The 24,528-nt window shown below is 41.1% G+C and overlaps 1 protein-coding gene across 2 annotated transcripts in view; it reads right to left on the bottom strand.

Annotated features, from left to right (window-relative positions):
- LRRC8C (leucine rich repeat containing 8 VRAC subunit C) overlaps positions 1-23,567 on the bottom strand; it is a 76,576-nt gene extending 53,009 nt beyond the window's left edge. Inside the window, exon 1 of one of the 2 annotated variants that reach the window (XM_053590836.1) lies at positions 23,545-23,567. The gene's annotated coding sequence lies outside the window, so the exon portion shown is untranslated. Of the gene's footprint in view, positions 1-23,051; positions 23,334-23,544 lie in introns of those variants that run through there. The other variant, XM_053590835.1, reaches the window with a different exon arrangement.
- Between the last annotated feature and the right edge of the window lie 961 nt (positions 23,568-24,528).

Here is a 24,528-nt window from a genome sequence, read left to right as displayed (position 1 = left end):
GTAGCAGTGAAAATAATTTTATGGTTGGGGGTCACCACAACATGAGGGACGGTACTAAAGGGTCACGGCATTAGCAAGGCTGAGAACCACTGGCTTAGAGAAAGGTAGGGTCCTGAGATGCCTACTGGACACTCAAGTGGAGAGGGCTCCACAAACAGCTGGATATACTAGACTGGAGCCAGGAAAGAGCCAGCCTATAGAAGTACATCTGGGAATTATCAGAAAGTGGTAGCATGGGACCACTTAGGAGGCATCCAGAGAGGGCCTTGCTGACTCATCAAGATTTCATCCACTTTTCACCATCTCTGTCACTACTCCTCCAGTCCAAGGACATGGACATCCCACATCTTGCTTAGAAAATACTGCAAAGACGATTTATTCTCATATCCCACATCCATACCCAGCATCCTTTTACCCCTGCCCTGCCTGTTTTTCTCCATAGCAATGAACACCTTTATCCAGGGTGTCCATAAAGTTCACTATGGACAATTTACTATGTTAAACTATTTTAAACTAGACATGAACTTTATGTCCACCCCGTATATATTAACACTTTAGTTACTTATGCATTTGACTGTCTCCTCCAACTTGAATGTGAGTCCCAGGAGAGCAGGAATTTTTGCCCAAGTTGGAAACTGCTTTGTCCAGGAGAATACCGGGCCCTATGTGACATTCAGTAGACATTTGATGTACGAAAGAGTAAAGCAGTAGCAACTGAGCCTATAGAGAAAGGCCACCTAAATAGAGATGAGCAAAGGAACACACAGAGTGAAAAGCCTGGACCATCCACAAATAACCGTGGACAAAACTGACAAATTTTGACTCTGGCCAAAAACCGCAAAACAATAACAACAACAACAACAACACTCCAGCCTCAGGTGTAGCTACAGGCTTCGAGCTGCTGAGAGAGATATAGAAAGAACGGGTTGTTAAGTGACTGAATAAAAGATTCCCATCTAGTATAAAACCTGAGGGTTGGTCCTGCCCAAGAAATGTGAAAAACTGGACAGGAAATGAGGTTTGGATGGTGGGTCTTGCTCTCCAGCGGCAGGTGCTAAGTGAGAAAGCTCGCATGGCCTGCCAGGAGCCAACATTCCCACCCAAACACAGGAAGTGCCACATGTTTCCAAAGGGAAACCCCATGAAATGATATTAAATTAGGAACTGCTGACTGGGGAACCTCTTGACAAAATCTGGGCTGAGGTAGTCTCCTGAAACTTACTGCAGAACACCTGGGGGAAAATAGAGTATTTAGAGATACAGTCTCACTTTGTCACCCTCAGTAGCTGTGGTGTCACAGCTCACAGCTACCTTTTGCCTCAGCCTCCTGAATAGCTGGGAATACAGATGCCCGCCACAATGCCAGGTTATTTTTTAGAGACCGGGTCTCACTCTTGCTCAGGCTGGTCTAGAACTCCTGAGCTCAAGTGATCCACCTGCCTTGGCCTCCCAGAGTGCTAGAACCACACCTGGCCATACTGGGAAAAATAAAACCCCAGTGCAGAAAGAGGGCAGCTCTCAACGTTGGCTGCTCATTGGAACCACCTGGAGAGCTTTAAAAACACCGATGCCTGGGTGCAGTTGAAAGGCAATCTCTAGGGTGGAGCCCAGGCCAGTTATTATTTTTTTTTCCAATTTTTGAAGGTTCTCAGGTGATTCCAACATGCAGCTGAGGTTGAGACTTATTCTCCTAGAAATATGTGTTTCCTCTTCTTTCAATAAAAAGTAAAGTCACACACAAAATGAGGTCTTGGGGAAAAAATAATGAGAGCTTTATCTGGGCCTACCAAAGGCAGAGTTTGCTCACTTACAATGGTTTCAGTACTCTATGAATTTATATTTTACCTGGCACCACCCCTCCCTCGGTCACCACAGGAAGACTGACAGGCCCCGCACATGGCCCCACCCCTCAGGAAGAGCTTGCTGCTGGCCCAACACTTGAAGGGGTCTTAGACCATAACCAGTGTCCTATTTTGGAAGCCTGTGGCTGAGTATTTTCACGTGCAGTCCAAGGTCAACACTTTCCTACTTGCTCCATTCACTGTTTCACTCGCTGGTGTTACTTATATTCTCATCTATCTCCCCTCCCACACTGTAAGCTCTGTACAGGCTGAGACCAGGCCACTCATTTCGGCACTCCTGGCCTCTGCCCTAGTTGTCTGAGCAATAACGGTTTCATGTGACACAGAGCGCCACATGTATACCAATGATTTATCCCTCCAGAACATTTTCAGAATGTAGGTGATGCTTTCAACATGAGAATTGTAGTTCCAATGAGGTCCATATTTATTTGATACATGTTTAATTTTAGAGTACTGATTTTATTTAACAAAGCTCTCTATATGTATAAAGGAGAATCTCATCTCTATCACATAAGCTAAGGTTTATTCTATACTCGGAAAATGCCAGTATAAAATGTATTATATTATTTAGTCCGTAGGCTCTAGGTGCTATAAGCATACTCTTAACAAAGAAATTGAGATAGGAAGGCTGAATATCCTGCCTGGGCTTACACAGTGGTAAGTAGAGGGGCTGAATACAACAGAGGTAATCTGCTTTTAGGACCCATTATTCTAAGTCTCTAAACCTAACATTCCACAGACAATTGGGACAACAGAATTGAAAATTGAACTGAATTCCTTCTTGATTGAATTTAGGAAGTACTTAACAGATGTCTTTCTTAAAAACTGGGAGAAAGCCACTAACTAAAATTTCCTATTAACTAATGTATAAAAATGTTTTCTTTTAAATTTCTAGTATACTCAGAGTATCATGCATGTATATTTACACTCCAGATGTTTTCTTTTATGTTTGTTTGCTTTTTCATTGGCAGTGTCCCCTAACTCTTTGGCTTTACATTTTTGATCTCTATAGCCTCTTGGTCAGGTGCTTAAGACGTTTAAATAAAGGTCTTAACACAATAATTAAGTAAATGAGGTGAGGGATATATTAACCAGGACCATATAAGCATTCCAAATTGTATATGAAATCAGCACATTGTACCCCATAAATGCATTAATGTATACAAGATCTACCTCTTTATGATTTAATTAAAAAAAAAAGTTTAAAAAGAATTTAAAGGGGCAGCGCCTGTGGCTCAGTAAGCAGGGCGCCGGCCCCATATGCCGAGGGTGGCAGGTTCAAACCCAGCCCCAGCCAAACTGCAACAACAACAAAAAAATAGCCGGGCGTTGTGGCAGGCGCCTGTAGTCCCAGCTGCTGGGGAGGCTGAGGCAAGAGAATCGCGTAAGCCCAAGAGTTAGAGGTTGCTGTGAGCCGTGTGACGCCACGGCTCTCTACCGGAGGGCGGTACAGTGAGACTCTGTCTCTACAAAAAAAAAGAATTTAAAGGGTAGAATCTATTTCACCCAATAGCTAAACGGAAGTACAGGTAGTCCATTTTCTTGTTGGAAAAGTGTCTGTTTTCAGCGTATTGTATATATACATTTTTAACAAATACTTTATCACTCAGTATGAAAAACAATTGTATACAAGTTCAATGTTTACATCAATTGCTTAATTTTGGAAAGATAATGAGGATTTCCTTAATCCTGTTCGTAGGTCATCCTAATACATATAAAAATAGAGATGGTGCTTAGGTATAATCTAGTTAAAATAAGGGCATAGCCACCTATTTTCACAATGTAGTGAGTGATTCCACCACTGTCACTACTTTCACCAAATACAATGCCTGGGGGTATGAGATGTTGACATACGGGAAATGCCTATTTTAACACCTCATTGAGCTTAAAAATTTTTAAAGCTGTTTTCAGATTATATTCTAGAAACTATATTTTAAAATAGGCTTCAGTCTAGATTTCTAAGCAAACACATAAAATAGATTAATTAATCTATCAAAGCCTTACTGTTTTCAAACGCTATACTTAACCCTGCTTATGATGTCACAAAAATAATTTTGATTCACTTTGACTATGTCAACAGGAAGAGGTCTGGCAGAAATATAAAAATTCTAAGCAAACTAATTCTGAGACTTAAGCAACTCTATTACCAGAAATGCTAGTTAAGCCAAACTGTATTATGGCCAAAGAACGTCAAAGGAAAACTACTGTTTTCAAGATCTGTGGTTTCCTCATATAAGAGCTCTATTCTGCTCTTATTTGGACGTGGTACAAGGGGGCTTTTTGAAAGCATGGTATATTTCCATTAAAAAAACCTCAGTCCAGCTGAGTAAATGTAAAGATAGTCACACACTTATATTCCTGAGATTTTCTAGAAATAGTCTATTTTTGTTTCAGTTTATAATATAGTCTATTATTTTATAATATGGTATGGTCTTTTGTGCATAGCCCCAGTCTGGGTTTAAATTGTTTTTCCTTCTATTGAAGAATAGGTCTCTAGAAAGTTTTGCAGAAACAGACTGTCAACATACCAACCCAGCATCTTCTAAACCATAGTGGCCATGACCTACCGGGCCCACGACCACAGTGAGACTAACCAGTCATGAAGACAGATATGTGCCTATTTAGGATACCAACATTATATTAACAACATTTTAATATAAAATTTAAAGGTGATTTGTGCAAATTATTTTTTCTATGAATTAATTACAATTGTTTTGTCCATTTGGGTGATATGAAGCCCATAGTCCAAAATATGTCAACAGCAAAACTAATAAAAAAACTCCTGTTATTACCACATAGGCATATATATACATGTATATATAAAACCTCATAGAACATCGTGTTCCCAGAACTCTTAATCAAAAATAGCCACATTAATCTAAAAAATAATAATAGTATGTCATCTCTACCCACCATTTTGTGTAATAATGTGTAAGTTTTTAGCCAGAAAGACCTAGGGTTTGAAATATAGCTTTATGGCTACTGGCTGGTGACTTTGGGTAGGTCATTTAACCTCTTTAAATTATGCACACTTGGAAAAGTACCTGGAAATAAATGTGATGACTATCACCCTCATTATTTAATTAAGAAAGTATTAGCGATGTTTCTCTCTTGGGAATCTTCTGGATTCTGAAAAATCCAATTTAATGTATGTTCCTCTATATCTTTTGTTCACAGAAAGTGCCCAAAGTACCCCCAAACTGTGGTGTCCTCTTTAAAACATTTTATTTGAGGCTGGGTACAGTGGCTCACACCTGTAATCCTGGTACTCTGGGAGGCTGAGGCAGGTGGATTGCTTGAGCTCAGGAGTTTGAGACCAGTCTTAGCAAAAGCAAGACCCCATCTCTTAATCTTCTTTAAGGGAGATTTTCTTTAACCCGATTCTCTACTAAAAATAGAAAAACCAAGGCAAGAGGCTCTCTTGAGCCCAAGAGTTGGAGTTTGCTGTGAGATATAACACCATGGCACAATGGCCATACCCAGGGTGACAGCTTGAGACTCTGCCTCCAAACAAAACAAAACACAAAACATTTCATTCGGTAATTTTTCCACTGCCTCAAGATAGTCAAATTTCTCTAAATCAACCATCTCTAACTCCATGCGCTACATATCCTTGTTGCATGGATATACGGAAACAAAACTCCATGAAATGCCAACCCCAATTCTTAGTAGATAACCCGAAAACCCAGAGATGTCAGGTGTGCAGTTCTCTAGACCCCTCACCTACTACACGACTCTTGGAGCTTATTTGGCACCCAGGATCTCACGAGCATGACCCAAAGTTTTAAGGGAGCCTCAAGAGCTAAGATCACTAATAATAAAGTCAATGAACAGGTGCTGAAGAACAAGGGCCCATTCCTACCCCATACCTTACAGGTGGTTAGACCTACAAGGTGAAGTTCACTGGCTAATGGAAAGGCTAGTGCTCTGACCACCGTCCTCCAGAAACACAGCTGCCTTTCTGGGATCTACAGGATGATCAGCAGCTACGGCTGAGGAAACCAGCAGCAATCTGTGGGATAAACATGTCCCCTCGAGGGAGGTTTTCTATAAACTGAGTCACTAACTTCTAGGAGTGGTCACTGAAAGGGCCCACTCATCAAACCTTGTTGCTTCTACTACGCTGCGCTCTTCTCAGCAGCATCACAGGGAGGGGACAGCTTGTCGTTTCCCAATATCCAGACTCTCCTTTTTATATAGTAATAGATAAGTGCATATTCCAGCCCCCCTTGCAGGCAAATGTGACCATGGGACTTAGTCCTAGCCAATGAAATATAAATACAAAATATGTATCCCAGTGAGTCATGCCCTGTCTCTACAAAAAAAATAGAAAAATTAGCCAAATGCAGTGACACCTGTCTGTAGTCCTAGCTATTTGGGTAGCTGCGGCAAGAGGATCTCTTGAGCCCCGGAGTTCATGGTTACCAATTTGTAAAAAGGCTGATTACTTAGTGTCTGAAAGTTCTTTCTAACCACTGACATCCAAGCAGGTTTCAGGGGTGTCTAAGCTGTGGCCTGTGAGCCACATGCGGATTATGTGAGGACTTTTTTGCTTCTCTGTGGTCTGTGGTGCTAGTGCTTATCAGCTTTCCTTAATGTTTGTATATTGAATGTGTGACCCAACACAACTCTTTTTCTAATGTGGCATAGAGAAGCCAAAAGTTTGGACACCCCCGCAAGAGATGTACAATTGCTCTTCACATTCAGCTGGAGATCACCTCACACCCCGGGAAATAAGTATTCACTTTTTCCTTGACCTCTCATCTTAGTGGAAAACATGTCAATTCATCTTTTCCACCAGGTCCTGTTTTTCAAAGCTTTAATCCACTTTGTGGGATGGTCTTCAGATTCTTTTCAAGTGCTTCATCTTCCTGTTCAGTTGTATAGTTCAAACTTCACAAGCTGAAAATTAGCGTGGCAACAAAAGATTCCTACAGTCTACAGTCTTTCTTTCTTCTTTTGTTTTTTTGAGACAGAGTCCCACTACTGTGTCATCCTTGATAGAGGATGACACAACAACCTCAAACTCTTGGGCTTAAGCGATCCTCTTGCCTCAGTCTCCCAAGTAGCTGGGACTACAGGCACCTGCCACAGTGCCCAGCTACGTTTTTGTTGCAGTTGTCTTTGCTGTTGAGCAGGCCCAGGCTGGGCTCGAACCTGCCACCCTTGGTGTAGGTGGCCAGCACCTACCCACTGATCTACAGGTGCCACCCCCTACAGTCTTCTTTTATTGCATCCCAGTGTATGCTCTTAAGGTATACTACTACATTCCTTGAAAAAGGAAAATGACCCCAAACCTGTTTATGTGATGTTACTCATAACCTCCTAGAAATAAATTAGTGTTCCTGATAAAATGCTTAAGCCACTGATTCTCTTTGTGAACTTTAATGACACTAAGACTTTTTATGGGAAATCAGTTACTACCACTCAGTTGACCAGACATCAACTAAGAGTTTAGTGACCTTTAACCAAGTATTATTTTCTTTTGATGTCAAATCTAATGATTTTCTAACTATTCCTTTTGCTATAAAATGTCTCTACCAAAAGCAAATCCTTGAATTTGTCTACTAGAAAACTTTTCTCTTACAGCAAATTTGTTAATACAATTTTAGTACATACAAACAAGCAACTTGTTTGTCAATTTGTTTTTTTAATGTAGGATCAGTAAACTTTTTTCCAGAAAGGGAAATATAGCAAATACTTAGGCTTTTTAGGTCAGATGTAGTCTACGTTACTTTTTTTAAAAAAATTAAATAATGCTTTAGAAATATAAAACCCAATCTCAGCAAGTGGGCCCTACAAAAACAGCCTACAAACCCAGATTCCGTGGGCCACAGCTTGTCAGTTCCTATTGTAATGGTTCTTGGAGACTTGTTCACTTTAAGAGAAGCAGAGCTATTAGGAGTGTCTGGATTGAAGTACTTCATGGCAAGTAAGCTAATGAGATCCATTGTGCTGCTCTTCCTGATCTTTGGATATTTTGCTGAAATGTGACAATTTGAGTACTTACTTGAACGTCAAAGTCTAATGGCTATTTGAAAGGACTCCAGTTTTACGGAGTGTCAGATGATTTCCCATCTAAGTCGATAGCTTGGCAAGCTGTTTGGATCCTAAGAATTGGTTGAATTTAGGGTTGGAGTTAAAACAAGACTCCTTCCCCAGGATGAAATTAGAGCAGTATTTTGATATCTAAGACCTATAAACTTTGCAAAACCCAAAGTTTCTGTCCTATGTTTTAAGTTTGAGGACTTCCATGCCCAGTGTTTCATATTTAACACGTTAGTTCTACTAGTAAGAAACAACCAAAATCCTTACGAAGAAAGCTGAGGAGGAGCAAGTATGCATTGTTTTTAAAAGTATACAAACTTGGAAATGAGGCAAAGGGAGAGTAGTATATCCTTTCAATGGAATACTGAGGAATTATTTCACTGACCATTCAAGGATTATGTAGGGAAATACACCCTTTTTTTTTTTTTACTTGCTAATTCCTATTGACATAATTCCAGACTTATACAATTTTGTCCAATAGAAAAACTTAAAATATTATAGTTTTTATTTCTCCGAAGGTAATTACTAGATTTAGATCTAACCTAGCTGCTTTATTATAATATTCTCTTTTAAAATAATTCCTTGAATGCTCTTTGAACCAGTTTACCTTCCTCCCTGCCCCCTCATTTATGAGTGAAATAAATTTTTGGCATGTAATTCGATTTCTACTTAAGAGTCATCGTTAACGTTTAAAAAATTATCCTTTGGTGAGAAGGGCGCCGGCCCCGTATACCGAGGGTGGTGGGTTCAAACCCAGCCCCGGCCAAACTGCAACAAAAAAATAGCCGGGCGCTGTGGCGGGCACCTGTAGTCCCAGCTACTTGGGAGGCTGAGGCAAGAGAATCATGTAAGCCCAAGAGCTGGAGGTTGCTGTGAGCCATGTGACGCCACGGCACTCTACCGAGGGCAGTAAAGTGAGACTCTGTCTCTATAAAAAAAAAAAAAAATTCTTAATTTAAAAATTATCCTTTGATAACATTCACAGAAGTCTCAATTTATTTTGTGTTTTTCCTACAGGGGTTTTATCTGTGTATACACTTGCATCTATATTGCGGTTTCTAAGTTAAAAATATATACTATAAAAATTGGTTCAGAGGTTTTCTGTACATTTTTGTTTGTCTTTAAGTTGTTATCTATAGTGCTCTGTTACTTTGGTCAGTGAGTCCTGTGGTTACGTCATAGACCTATAATCTGAACACCTCTAAAAAGGAAGGTTTAGTAGTCACAGGAGTTTGTCCTGTATTGTAGGAGAAAAACTCAAGTAAACAAAGGGATTGACTTTGAAATAAAGAGAAAATGGGAACTCTTCCTGAGTATCCTTATAAGGGTGTGAAGAGAAAGGGTTAAAGGAAATTTCTGCCAGGTCTGTGGCTAACAGTGAATTTAAGAAATAGATCTTTTTAAAAAAAGACTCAAAAGAGCTCAGCGCCTATAGCTCAAGTGGCTAGGGCGCTAGCCACATACACCATAACTGGCGGGTTCAAATCCAGCCCAGGCCCGCCAAACAACAATGACAACTAAAACCAAAAAATAGCCAGGTGTTGTGGCAGTTGCCTGTAGTCCTAGCTACTTTGGAGGCTGAGGCAAGAGAATCGCTTAAACCCAAGAATTGGAGGTTGCTGTGAGCTGTGATGTCACACCACTCTACCCAGGGTGACAGCTTGAGACTCTGTCTCAAAAAAAAGACTCAAAAGGATAGAATCTACAACTTATGAGATGTTTCTCCCCTAGCAGCCTGGACAATATTGAGTAGGCTCTGAAAGACTTTATCAAGGAAAGGTGTTTTACTTTTCAAAAGTCCCTTTATCACCTTCCAAGGAGGTATTAACCAGACTGTAAAGTTTTTCAAACAAATGCAGTTCACATTTTCTAGACAGATGCTAACAGCACTTACATACATGTAAAATAAGGGCATCTGAGCCAGGTGTGGTAGTATGGGCCTATAGTCCAACTACTACTCTGGAGGCTAAGGCAGGAGGATCGCTTGAGCCCAGGAGTTTGAGGCTGCAGTGAGCTATGATTGTGCAACTGAACTCTAGCCTGAGTGACAGCAAGACGCTGTTACAAAAAAAAAAGGCAATCTGAAAAATTCTTTCTCCTCAGGCATGCATACGACAAAAAGAGAAAAAAAATGCACACAAGGGAAGTTTGGGTTATATAGGTCACTAAGGATGAGGAACAAAAAATATACAAATAGATATTTGATCAGCTTTTGGTAGACCTTTTTATATTTCTTAATCAGAATTTAAATCCAATATGTAAACAGATTTACTGGTGTTTTAATAATATTTTGATAACAAAAACATTTATTAGTGCTTTAATAATACTTTGCTTACAAATATAAGTGAATTATTTACAATTTTGAAATTCAATTGATACTCCTGATAATGATGACTACCTAGACAAATTAAACTGTTTAATTTCATAGGAAAAGACGGTTAAATGCCTTAGCCCTGAGTTTAGTCTAGTTTGGGATTTGATGTAAAAATTACACCTTATTTACATAAAAATGTCAAAGAGAGAGTTTCTATATTACCCAGAAATTCCACTCCTAGGTAAATATACAAAAAGAATTGAATGTTCACATGAATGTTCCTATAAGAACTATTTACCGTCGCTAAAAGGCAAAAATGCCCATTAAGTAAGAAATAAACAAAATGCCGTTTGTCCATACTCTGGAATATTATTTGACAATGAAAAGAAGTGAAGTCCTGATATGAACCACAACCTAGATGAAACTCACATGCACACTAAGTGAACTGAGCTGGTCACAAAAGACCACAGACTGTATGATACCATTTACATGAAATGTCCAAAATAGGCACAAAGCTACTGAGACTATTTTCTTTTTATTTATTTATTTATTTATTTTTCTTTTTATTGTTGGGGATTCATTGAGGGTACAATAAGCCAGGTTACACTGATTGCAATTGTTAGGTAAAGTCCCTCTTGCAATCATGTCTTGCCCCCATAAAGTGTGACACACACCAAGGCCCCACCCCCCTCCCTCCGTCCCTCTTTCTGCTTATTTTCTAAAGTAGCTAAGTAGAATAGATAATTGGTAACTCAAAAAAGAAATTATTTTGGAGATGCTCTTTTCTTAGTATGTGTCTATAAAGTTATTCATTTATTGGTTTGGCGCCTGTAGCTCAAGCGGCTAAGGCACCAGCCTCATACAACAGAGTTGGCAGGTTTGAATTCAGCCCAGGCCTGCCAAACAATGACAACTACAACCAAAAAACACCAGGTGTTGTGGTAGGTGCCTACAGTCCCAGTTACTTGGGAGGCTGAGGCAAGAGAATCACTTAAGCCCAGGAGTTGGAGGTTGCTGTGAGCAGTGATGCCACAGCACTCTACCCAGGGCAACAGCTTCAGGCTCTGTCTCCAAAAAAAAAAAAGTTATGTATTTATTGTAAACTGTACCCAGATAGCAAAAATAATTTTTTCTCACCCAACCCAAATACTTTCTTACAGAAGGGACAATTAGCTTTCATGCTTTCGTGCTGCTTTTTGGTATTTCAAAATTATAAATGACAAGCAGAATAATAAAGATTTCTGGTCCTCAGAGAAATTGAAATTCTAACATTTCTTACATAGTTGTTACTAATTAATAAACTAGCCAGCACTGGATTTCTCTTATCCTTGGGCATCTATATTCTTATCTGACAACATTTTAAAATATTACTTTACTTTAAGATCATGTTCCAAATCTGGACCACTAAAGAGGAGCAGATGTTTTGTACACACTGAAAAGTACTGATTTTGGTAGCAGGGCATTAACTTGGTTATACTCAAACTCTAAACTCCATCTTCCAAAAGGAGAGCAGCAGCTGAAGTAGTTCCAGCCTTTCAGCTGTGGTTTTCAAGTACACTGTCATCTCCCATGAGCATTCCTGGAGTCCGGCAGAGATTTGGAAATAATTTATATGCAGATTTGGGAGCTCTCCTTTTAATGGGATACCTTTTTTCCCCCAGGACACTTTCTAGCTTCTGTGGAAGGCTCGCATTCTACCTTTTTACTTTGCAAATCATGTATGGCTACAGTGTTGGGTTTGAGGGTTAGCAGCTCTTGACCATCTAGGCTAGTAAAAGTTTCAGGAGGAAATAATCAAGTCTTCCCCAGTGCTGTTTGTCTCAACAATCAGCTGCACTCCAATTTCTGCTTGCCCTTGGTTGCTCTCTGCTGCCTTCAAATAGTTGCGTTTTATTATTTTGTTCAGAGTTTATAATTGTTATCTGCTCACAGTTATCTTGGCATTGATATTTTATTTTTTGAAAGTTATTTGATAAAGCCCTTATTTCCTTATTTTTCTTCTTAGATGATCTCAAACCCTTAGTGTAGCAGGTTTATTTCATTGCACTTGTACGGTATCTTTTTAAAAAACTCTAAACCAAAACATGTCTACCTTAAACATGGCTGACAGTTGGTGATGCGTGCAGCTACACTGGAATTCAAATAGAGCACTGCAGAGCACAAGCATACACTTTAGAATTCCAGAACTCATATAATCTCTAGTATTCCCTCTCCACGAAAGAAAACATCCTGTATGAAATGATAATAGGAAAAGCTGTGACTCCAAACTAGTAAATACTCAGAAAAACAAAAAAATTCTTTTAATGCTTGGAATTTAAAGAGGTAAACTTAGAAAAACACAACTAGTTATTGCTAAAGACAAGTTAGATAAACTTTATTTATTCTAGCTATATCTAAAAGCAATAAAAATTTATTTGTGGATAACTCCCCTATACCATAATAGTTTTTTTTTTTTAATTAAATCATAGCTCTGTACATTAATGCGATCATGGGGCACCATACACTGGTTTTATAGACCATTTGACATATTTTCATCACACAGGTTAACATAGCCTTCCTGGCATTTTCTTAGTTATTGTGTTAAGACATTTATATTCTACATTTAGTAAGTTTCACATGTACCCTTGTAAGATGCACCACAGGTATAATCCCACCAATCACCCTCCCTCCACCTGATAACTCCCCTATAATGGAATCTATGATTTTCTAGAGAATGTGACATAGCAAAGATAAATTTGCCTAGATCAAAACTATGCAGAATGGCAGTCACTACTATAAACACCGAGACCTTTACTTCTCCTGGTAATGTAGCTATTTGCATAGGTTCATTAAGAATATGTCTTCCGGGGCAGCGCCTGTGGCTCAAAGGAGTAGGGCACCGGCCCCATATGCTGGAGGTGACAGGTTCAAGCCCAGCCCCGGCCAAAAACTGCAAAAAAAAAAAAAAAAAGAATATGTCTTCCTTGCATAAGCCTCATTTGTAACATAACTTGCCCAAAGTATCACTTTTAGAGACTGATTTAGTTTGCTACAATAATTCTTCTATGAAGGTCCTAGTGCCACACTTTAAATGGTAGTGAGGCCTACAATGTTGTCTTCCCTGGATACTAACCAGGCTCGTACCTATTCCATGACCTACAGAATCTCAGCTTTTCAAACGGTAAAGAATATAACTTTCTAGCAGGATAAGAATCTTAGGGGGAAAAGAGGATCCTCAAGAAAATAGGGACCACAGTTATAATTACTCTAGACAAAAATCTGATGATTAATTAGATACTGCTTGAATTCTAGCCTTGGAGTAGTTAAGTTGAAAGGGCAATACTGGAAAAAGTGTTTCTAGTGTGTAAGAAGCAATACAAAATGTAACTTTAAGGATTTTACAAAGCCTCCATAAAGAAGTTAACTCCTTAGCCTTAGTGGTTGTTCGATATCATTGGCAATGAATTTACTAACCACACAACAGGATGGTTTAAATGGGTTAATAAACACTTCTTACTATACCTATTCAAATAAAACATGCTCCACAGAACATATATATAGAAACCCAGGTTCATAAACTATATAAAACAGATAACACTGAAATAGTATTAGTCCAGATTATGCTTTGAAAAACATCCCTGATACAGAAAACAAAATATTATCAGTGTTCGTAAAAAATATTCCTCGTAATCTTGACTGTGGATGAACAGTGAATGAATAAGCAACAAATTCAATGCCTTTAATACAAAAATGGAATGAGATGGATGGATCCTTCCCTGAAGACTAATCTGCAAAGATTGTTTCAATTGAGTGACTATTTTGTTATAAATGTTTCAAACTTGATTTGGAATCGGACCTACTTGGAAAGTAGAATTCAGTCTCCTTCTGTGAAGAAATTAATATTCCTAATAAAATGCTTAAGGAATTTTCTCATTAACTTTAGAAGGGAAAGACATGTTTTTGGAAACTGGCTTCCTAGCCAGCCAGTTAGTTGTCAGCTGTCAGTCAAAAGTCTAGTGACCTTGAATCCACATTTTTTAGCTAGTCTCACAATATTTAACTATTCACTTTTTAAATTAAATGTCCCTAAGAATGAATTTTTTAATCAACTTACCAGAAACCTTTTTACATATGAAACTGAGATAAAACTTTGGCATATGCTCATAAATTATTTGTCCAAGAAGTTTTCTTCTAACAGTTTACTAGTTACTTTTTACCATCCCCTTAGGAATAATTTTACTTTTGCTCTGACAGCACAGTCTTTCTCCATCTTGCATTTCATTCATTTCTTCAACCAGCAAATATGTATTAATTCTTTGCTTCATGTTACATACTTATAGGGCAAATTGAGCCCTGCTTTTTCTTTTTTTTTTTTTGCAGTTTTGGCCAGGGCCGGGCTTGAACCCACCACCCCAGGTATATGGGTCCGGCACCCTACTCCTTAGCCACAGGCGCGGCCCAAGCCCTGATCTTTAGCATAAGTCTCGCTTCCTACATGAGAGACCCGGAGAATCATGAGAATGGCATGAGTTATGAATGTGCAAGAGATCAGAAAACTGGCCTCCAAGAGACAGTGTATATATCAATGTGGCAATAATAGTTATGGTAAAGATTCTCTAGATCCCAAAGGTCTCTTGATGGTGCAGGCAAAGGCTGTGCTCAAGGTCTGCGGTTTTGCAAAAACAAAGACATTCTATCTGACCTTTCCCATGTCCTCCTTAATCAGTGCTAATGTCACAAGCAGCTTTTGCCTACTGCTTCCCATTTCATGATAATAAGCACTCGGGAGGGCTCCTCCCAGAGTTCCTCAGTCCCCCAACACAGACTCTGCGTCAAGCCTATTTATTCCTCACATCAAGAACCCCTCATCTGGTGACCCCAAACCCCTTCACATACTATTCTAAATACTGGTGATACAGCAAGAAATATAACAAAACAAACAAAAATTAAGTACATTTGTATGTTTTTTTTTCTTTAAGGTAACCCCCTTGTACTTTCCTTTAATGAATTTAATTGCTTGGTTTTGACTATTTCCTTTCATTTTAATTTATTTTATTTTTCCAAGCTAATTTCAGATCCTTGCTTCAACAATAAGGAACTCTATCCACCATGGACTTACTTATATAAACACGAGATATATGTTTATTTTTAAGCCATTCAGATCCTTGAAACATCCAATTCAGATTCAACCCTGAACACACCTCCAGCTGCTACCTTGTCAGCTGATAATCATTTTCTGGTGATGATGATCCACATAACTGTGCATGAGCTAGAAAGTTATGTGTGTTGCACAGTATTTCCTCCCTTTACTGATAGTGGACTTTGCTAATGCCACGGGAGATAATACACATAAAAATGAACCTGACTATGTTTTCTTAATAAAGCCATCCCCATAGTTATTTAAAAAATCAAGGTGTGGCTCAGCACCCCTGTAGCTTAGTGAGTAGGGCACTGGCCACATACACTGAGGCTCGTGGGTCTGAGCCTGGGTCCGGCCTGCTAAACAACAATGACAACTGCAACCAAAAATAGCTGGGCGTTGTGGCGGGCACCTGTAGTCCCAGCTACTTGGGAGGCTGAAGCAAGAGAATGGCTTGAGCCCAAGAGTTTGAGGTTGCTGTGAGCTGTGACACCAAGGCACAAGGGTGACATAGTGACACTTTATCTTAAAAAAAAAAAAAAAACAAGGTGCTTTTAACTAAATAATCCTCTACAGAAGTTATGTTTATATGTTATATCTTTTCTATTCACACACACACACAAAAGATATTTTTGGAAGGTATTTGAGAAAGACTAGCTAGTCATTTTTATTGATTTTGACAGGTTCTTAAAATACCTAGGGAGAACTCACAGGACTTACGAGTTTTCGTATTTTTAACTTACTTAGTGACTTTTAACTAGGATTTACTTTAATGTCCTAGCCTTGGGTGTTATATGCTTGCTCTTAATTTATAATTATTTACATGCTTTTCCCTTATTTTCAACCACATAGTTTTTTAAATTTTTTTTTTTAATTTCAGAATATTAGGGAGTACACCTTTTGTTTACATACTTTGTTCTACAGATTGAGTCCAAGTTTTAAGCATACCCTTTACCCAGACAGTACGCACTGACCCAATAGATGTCAATCACATAGCTTTTCATGTCCCTATTAGGAAACATAACTTTTAATTACACTATAAAAGTTCATTACCAGGATCTAAAATCATCATATAAGAAATGCATATACTCCAAATAGTTGGTAAGAAATGTTACTGTAAAACAGATCATCAAGTACTCACAACATAACTATATGTTGAACAATTATGTCCCAGGCCCTTTGCAAGTGCTGAGAATCCAGCAGTAAACAAGACAGCTTTGGTCTGTGCCCTCATGGAAATTTCAGTGTAGCTCCACAAGTCAAATAGAGAGAAAAGACATTAAAAGCAAATATATTTGTGGAGGCTTGAGGATAGAGGAAAGGGAAAAGGACAATATGGTTAAAATAAAAGCTAGAGGAGATGAAGGATGAATTGTTTGGGGGGAAGACATGACAAAACAGAAAGAAGACAAGCTCCTCTAGACTAAGCAGCAGCTCAGATCAGACATCAGAAGCCCAGGCTCCTTTCAGAACCTCAGAAAGAACTGAACATGAAAAAGCCAAGAATGACTCCAGGGGTTCTCCCTTCCCCCCAAATCTACTTCTTACAAAATCTCTTAGCTATAGAGCACAGGGTTTCATAATTATAAATAAGTATCTTATATATAAAGTCTCTCGTAGAGACCAACTAATTTATATTCATAGATGATTGACCAGTCACAAGAAGGAACAGCTGTTATCAGAGCATTCTCAGCATGACAGAGACAGAGGGTGCTGCAGGTTTAAAGGTTAGGGAGAGGGAAAAAGGATGCAGGTAAAGGGGCTTTGGGAGATAACTTTATGAATTTAATAATTTTGCCAATATAAATTATGGACTAGGAAGCTTACATTTTTTACACATAAATGTCTATTTCGGAGCCAATAAATTATACTTTTTAAAAGTAGAGGCCAAAAAAAAAAAGAAGCAATTTAATTCCAGAGGATTTGTAAATTAAGATATCATCTATAGTCATACAAAAATATATTGACACATTGATTATTCTTTGTGTCCTTAAGTTTCACATAGTTCTTTCGTCATTTTCAAATATAATATAGAATCATGCTATGCTATGTATTCTCAATGGGGACAATCCTGCCTCTGGCAAAAATTGGGTGGGGGGGGGATCAGATTTTTTTTTAAATCTTAAATAATGGTTTGTGACCCATCAAAGGCTCACAGTACATAAATCAATGGTACATATATGGTATTATAATTTATTTTTAAAAGGCTCACAGGCTGAGGATGATAGTGAAAGAAAAGCTGAGAAATATTTCTCTATGAGCTCCTTTATGTTTTTCTCACATTTTTTGAGCCCTTGGGTAGTTGTTTGGTTTAGACAAACTAACTTCCCTTCTTGCTCTACCTTTACAATCTTTTCTGGTATGGGAATAGCTTTTATTCTTCTCAGTCCTTTGAAAGAATCATTAAAGAACATATAGCTCTCTTAGGTTCCCTTGATTCAAAATACTTCCCTACACTCTAAAATATATTTTTAACTGATTTTTGAATTTTTCCAATTCTTCGTTTCCTTTTCTGAACCCATATTACCATTCCTCCATCAACTGCCATTTGGTTAGATGCAGCATAGTCTAGGCCAGGTGCTGTGGCTCACACCTATAATCTCAAAACTTTGGAAGGCCGAGGTAGGTGGATGGCCTGAGCTCACCAGTTCGAGACCAGCCTGAGCTAGAGCGAGACCCCCATCTCTAAAAATATCTGGGTATTTTGGCAGGCGCCTGTAGTCTCAGCTACTTGGGAGGCTGAGGCAAGAGAATCACTTGGGCCCACGAGTTAGAGGTTGCTATGAGCCATGACGCCAGGGCACTCTACCAACGGCAACAAAATGAGACTCTGTCTCAAAAAGAAAAAAAAGATATAGCATAGTCTATAGAACCATATTCTATTTTTTTTTTTTTGGAGACAGAGTCTCACTATGTCACCCTCAGTAGAGTGCCGTAGCATCACAGCTCATAGCAACCTCCAACTCTTGGGCCCAAGTGATTCTCCTGCCTCAGCCTCCCAAGTAGCTGGGACTACAGGCACCCATCACAAAACAGCTTAATCATTTTGAACTTTATAAGGATCAGGAAATTTTCTATATATTCCTGCCAAATTATGCTTGAAACAAAGCTCTGGGATTACGCCCTTACCTTCTGTGCTGGCTCCAGGTGCAGGTGACGTATATTCCTGCCCAGGACCACACCACTTTCCTCTCCTTCCCAACTTGATCCCCTTCCTCTTTCCCATTTTTATAGTCCAGGAATGACTAATACCTAGCAGGCCTCACTCATACGGCATTATAACCCTGCTTCATCTATTTTATCTCTCTCTTTTTATTTTTCTACTCCTCATATTTGTGGTGGAGTCATTTGCCTGGGCTAATTTTCTCATGAAGGTCACTTCTGGTGGTAACCTCCCCACTGGGCCGTGATTACTCCTATTTCCAAGTGGTCTGAAACCCTCCTTGCTCATTATTTCAACCTTCTCTCTGAGACAGGTGTTCCCTCCTCTCAGGTAAATCCTATTCTTAATTAAAGAACTCCATCTGGACCACTACCCCATCTAAACTACCAAAGAACTCAAATACTGTTGATGCGCTCAATATATTTGCAGCATAATGAGGTTATTATATCACCACGGGAGCAATTTATTAATGAGACATAGCTATCTCACACAGTACCTAATGGCTAAGGCTTTATTTAAGAATGATGGCCTTCTGGTAAATGTAATGCTAGTTAAATTCATGAAGAGGGCTGGGGAACAAGTCTCAAGACAACAAGGAAGGGGCCACCACCCCACCAACGATCATGTAATAGAGAGAAACGGGACTGTCCTGTTTGCGTGTCCTTCCCAACTATTACAAAGATTTTAGAATCTCTGACTTGCTTTCATTCAGGAAATAGAAATTATCTATGTATTACCCCAAGCAAAGGATAGTATATAAATTTTGAAAATTATCTTAGATTTCAAAGAATTTATAGTTGTCCATAGTATATTACCTGGAAAAATAACTATTTTTTTTTAATTTTAAAAAGCATTCGGAGTACATGTTGTCTGAATTGTAAGTGTGCTGGCAATGAGTTTAGAGGGAAGCATACAGATACCAAAGGGACCTGGCTTTTAGCTGGGCCTTGAAGGAGATGTAGAATTTCAGCTGGTAGAGGCTCGGTCAAGGGTGAGGTGTGTGGTAGGGAGGTATTGGCGTTGTCATGATATCCTGGATGAGAAGCAAGGCTAAGAGATCAGGAGAGACAGAAAACAGGAAACAGTGCTTGCCAAAAGACACAGATCCCAAACCATTAAATATTGCTGTAAAGTCCTCAAAAATGCAGAGTAAAGGAAAAACTACAAAAGGTGAGGGCATATTTCTAACTTAGGACTATAAATAAATGATGCAATTCAAAAGTTGAAGGTACTAAAAACAAGATTAGAACGCTGTACAGCTGCATGAAGAGTGATCACTGATAGCAGTGACTAATCATTAAATGAATATGAAAAGTCAATAAAGAAATACAGCAGAAATTTCAATTCGTGCTAAGACACACGGGTGTTAATCCTTACTGAGCATCTACTATGTGACAGGAGCTGTCCTTTCCATTTAATCTGCACAAGGATCCAGCTAGATAGCCTTTATTAACCCCACTACACATGAAGAAACTAGAGTTCAGAGAAGTTGACAATGAGAGCTCATTTGCATTCCGAGGCCATGCTCTGTACTCCATGCCAAACTAAAATGATTTATATTTTTAAAAGAAATTAAGTGGATTCAAGGATACCTGCCTAATAACCTTCATTGGTTGTAATATGCTTTCATTTGTGATCTGGGAATGGAGTGTAAAATCTTGGGGGTATGCTGCAGTCCATGAAATCATCATTGCTGTGTGGAAGAGGAAAGTTGGTGGGCAGGAGTAAATTGTCCACAAGATTGAGCTCTGAATCAGTCATTTAATACAAATCAGTGGCAAGAACATAGGTCTTAGGGCCATGCCTGTGGCTCAAAGGAGTCGGGCGCTGGCCAAATATGCCAGAGGTGGCAGATTCAAACCCAGGCCAAAAATTGCAAAAAAAGAACATAGGTCTTAGAAATAGATAGCCTTGATTCAAAATTCAAATTCTGCTTTATACAAGCTACATAGAAAACCTTGCACAGGTGACTTTACAACCTCTGTTTCACCATCTGTTATTAACAATAAATTTATGTAAAAAAAAAAAGCAGCAGCTCTGGACAACAGAAAAAAGTATATCACTAAGACTAAAGAGGCTTAGCCTTATGCAGGCATTAACTTGGCTATATGGTCTTTGGCAAGTTGCAAACTCTAAGCTTCTTTCTTCTGTAAACTGTGGACAGTGCCATTTACCTTAGGAATTTGCTGTATGAATATGAATGTATATTATTCACCTACCACAGCTAGACTATATTAAGGGAATATACCATATTAAATCATTAGCATAATTCTTTGCAAAGAAGCATAGTTTTCACTTCATTTCTTTCTTAAACTTGGATTCTATTATAATATTATAGCTGACTACAACAAAATTATTACAGACTACTGACTGAAAAATCATGAAAACAATTTGATAAGACTTGGAAACCTCAGGAGTTAAAAGTATCTAACTTTGTATTATTTGTAAAAAATAAACTTCATATAAGGGAAAAATCTGCATTCATTTTATAACTCCTAACACATGTTTTTCACGAAAAGCATTTCTTTTTAAAAACACATTTCATTAAGTGCTTAGTCAATTTGGGAAATAAGAGATCAATAGGCTGAGGCTGCACCCATAGCTCAGTGGGTAGGGCACTAGCAACATACACCAAGGCTGGTGGGTTGGAACCCAGGCTGGGCCAGCTAAAACAACAATGACAAGTGCAACAAAAAAATAGCCCGGTCTGTGGCGGGCGCCTGTAGTCCCAGCTACTTGGGAGGCTCAGGCAAGAGAGTTAAGCCCAAGAGTTTGAGGTTGCTGTGAGCTGTGACGCCACAGCACTCTACCCAGGGTGACAGCTTGACACTGTCTCAAAAAAAAAAAGAAAGAGAGAGAGATCTGTATTTTTAACAAAGGCTTTGATAATTATAAAATTAATAATAACAAGAATACTGTTAAATATGCTTGCTATCTTTGATACAGTCATTGGGCCTTACCTGAAATCAATCTATTATGTGAATCAAGGGAAATATTCATCTTCCCAAAACTGTCCCTACATCTCCCTCAAAGGAAATAAACAAACAGACTCCAAAACATAAAATTTGAGTTAAGCACTCCAACAGATAGCACGTCAGGGCTACACCCTTGGCCTTCCCTATTAAACAAGTCACAAGAAATGCAAATATCCTAGGTTAGAGTTGTAGAAATCTAATCTGTTTTCTTTGTCCACACATCCAACACAGTTTATGAATCTGATCAAGTTTTGTGAAGTTCAGATTACATTTTGGGTCTACAAGTTGTATACACATTATTTAAAAGCAAAGAGAATCTATGCATGTATAACACTATGGCTCTGGAGATGGTGCAGTGTGGTGTCAACAGACAGGGTCACCATCCCTGCCGCCCCTCCCTGCTCTGCAGGGCTCGGCGACCGTCTGTCCTCGCTGAGGCTTCATCCACGCTTTGGGAAACCACCACATACCTGCCCGGAAATGTGACCGTTGGTTAAGACTACATTTCTCACACTACCGCCGCCTCGAAAGAATTATGTGACTAAAATAGGACTGCGATTTCCTCCACCTTTTCCTCCCCCCAACGGCTGAGTTAAATAGGGTAATTCAAGCCTCCTTCGGCCAGGCAGCGGCACTCCCACAAAGTCTGATTCGTTCTTAATTTTTTACTTTAAGGACGATGGTCCTAGGTGGTTTGCTGGAAGCTTAACATGCTTAAAGAATTTGAAACCAGGAGAAGTTTGGCCCTAACACTCTAAAACATCCGCATTAGAATGCGGGCGAGGTGACTTGGCCATTGCAAAGCAGGGACCGTGCGAGGTTTTGGAGAAACAGTTTGGAATCAGATGTGTACCGGCGAGCGCGGGGGCTGGGCGGGGAGAGCAAAGAATGGGCTGCGGGAGAAAAGAAAGGCATTGGCGCGTACAGGGCAAATCGAGGGTTCCCGAGTGGCTAACTCGATCCCTGGCACCTGGGTGCTGAGAACCAGCTGGAAAGGAACAGATTAGTGAGCCTGGGTCTGGGATGAAGGTAGCGGTCCTGGCCTCGACCGCTGGCCTGGACACCTGGCTTCTGGGGCCCGCCCGGTACCGCTAATTCCCCGCCCCCCCCCTTTCCGTCTGGTCCAGCAGGTGAGCAGACTGTGCTCTCTCGTTTTCTCACAGACCATCAATTCCTTTCCCTCCCCGAAAGTGCCAACTTCAGGGGTTCGGAGGTGGCGCGGGGGAAACAGACTAGAAAGACAGGCCCCGGGTCTCAGGGATTTTCAAGGCAGGAGAGATCGACCATCGCTCGCGTCCCCTCTCACCCCGCCCTGCCGCGCAACCTGCCAGCAGCGCGGCGCGCGGACGCCCAGGCCGGCGTGGAATGGTGGGGAACGGGGTGGCGGTCCCTGCGCCGTAGCAGCGTACGGTCTGGGCGCCACACGCCGGGCAGGCGACCGCATTCTGCCCCAGAGCGGGAGGAGGCCGGGAAGCGAGCGAGGCGGGGCGGCTTCCGCACGTCTAGCGGACCAGCCCGGTGGCCCTCTGCGGGCTGCTGCTCTCCATCCCCGCGCGAGTTCCGCCCTTACCTCCGCGCGCGAGGCTGCCGGCTGGGGAGGGTGCTGGGGAGCGGCGAGCGGTCTCCGGGGCGGGCTCAGCGGCGGCCGGCGGCGGCGCGGTCGCCCGCGGCGCGCCCGCTCATGGCCTGTCGCACCGGAGCGCTGCGGCCGCGGCCACAGAAGCGCCTTCCTCCTCGTCCTCTTCGCGGGCTTCCAGCCGGGACGCAGCTAACGCCCCAGCCCCGCAGCCCTCCGCCCCTCCGCCTCCCTGGCCGCGGACGGAGCCGCCTCCAGCGCCGCCCAGCGTCCAGCCCCGGGGTCGCCGCCGCCGCCGCCCGCCCAGCCGACTCGGCGGTGCCGGCCCCGCTGTGACGCAAGCCGCGGTGTCCGGGAACCTCCTCCCCTGCCGAGCCTGCCCCGCGCGGGGACCCTGCCCAGGGCCGCCGCAGGCTTTCCTCGGGACCAGGGAGGAAATCCTCCCTTCGCGTCGCAACAGCGCCACCCCCGCCTCCGAGACGCCCACCTGGAGGGCTCTGCCTGGGGGGCTGGCTGTTCATCCCTAACAATGCGCGGAAAACCCGAGGCTTCTGTCCACGCAGCACCCGCTCGGCTACCGCGGCTCCTCCCCTGGTGAGTTAGGAGGCCCAGCCACCGCTAAAAATAGCTTGGGAACTCCCCCGAAGGCGGGGGTCGGGGCGAAGATGAGCCCTCCACGTGGGAACCAGAGTGCGGTCGAAGAACAGAGGATGGGGTCGGGGGCGCCGCCGAAGAACAGAGGGATGGGGTGGGGGGCGCCGCCGAAGAACAGAGGGATGGGGTGGGTGGGGCACGAATGGACCGAGGGAGATGGAGAAGGAAAAAGGCGAAATCCAGCATCCCTGGGTCACGAAGACCTTGACTCACTCCTTGACAACCAAGTCTCCTCTCTGGCAGGAATCCCCAACTGCCCGACTCTGCCAGACTCACTAAGCCGCAGGTTTCAGAGAGACTCAGTTTGTAACCTCAGCCTACAATTTCCTGCAGTGCATAAAGGCGGTGATGGTGTACAAGGCAAAAACCACCTGTTGTTTAAAGAATGTAGGGCAAGGGTTTTCCCTCATCGATTGATCTAAACCATGCTTTTCTTCTCCCCATTCTCTCCCAGCCCAGTTTCAGGATGAAAAAGCAAATTCGGAATTCTTGAAAGCTGACAGCTGTCTGCATGGAAAATCTGCCCCAGTGAAAAATTGTACAGACAAGTTCACTAAGTAACATGGACTTTTATGGAACGCCTTATCAATGCTGCCCAGTCTGAGGCATCAAAAGTTAAACTATTGCTCTGTCCTGGCAGTCTGGAAAAGACAGGTACATGTTAAGTTATTGATAGACAACTAGTTAGTAGTCTTTTGCCAAGTGGTCTGTACCAAACTTTCAGTAGCTGTTTCTAGTTCTAAGCCAAAATGAAAAGAAAGTTTGTTCAAAAGTTGTTCTCTTTGTCTTTTGACTGCTTTTCCCCTGCTCACCCAGC

This window comes from Nycticebus coucang, chromosome 5 (genome assembly GCF_027406575.1).
Source record: "Nycticebus coucang isolate mNycCou1 chromosome 5, mNycCou1.pri, whole genome shotgun sequence".
NCBI lineage: Eukaryota > Metazoa > Chordata > Mammalia > Primates > Lorisidae > Nycticebus > Nycticebus coucang.
Note: the sequence above shows the minus strand (reverse complement) of the source record. Positions and strands in the feature narration are given on the sequence as shown.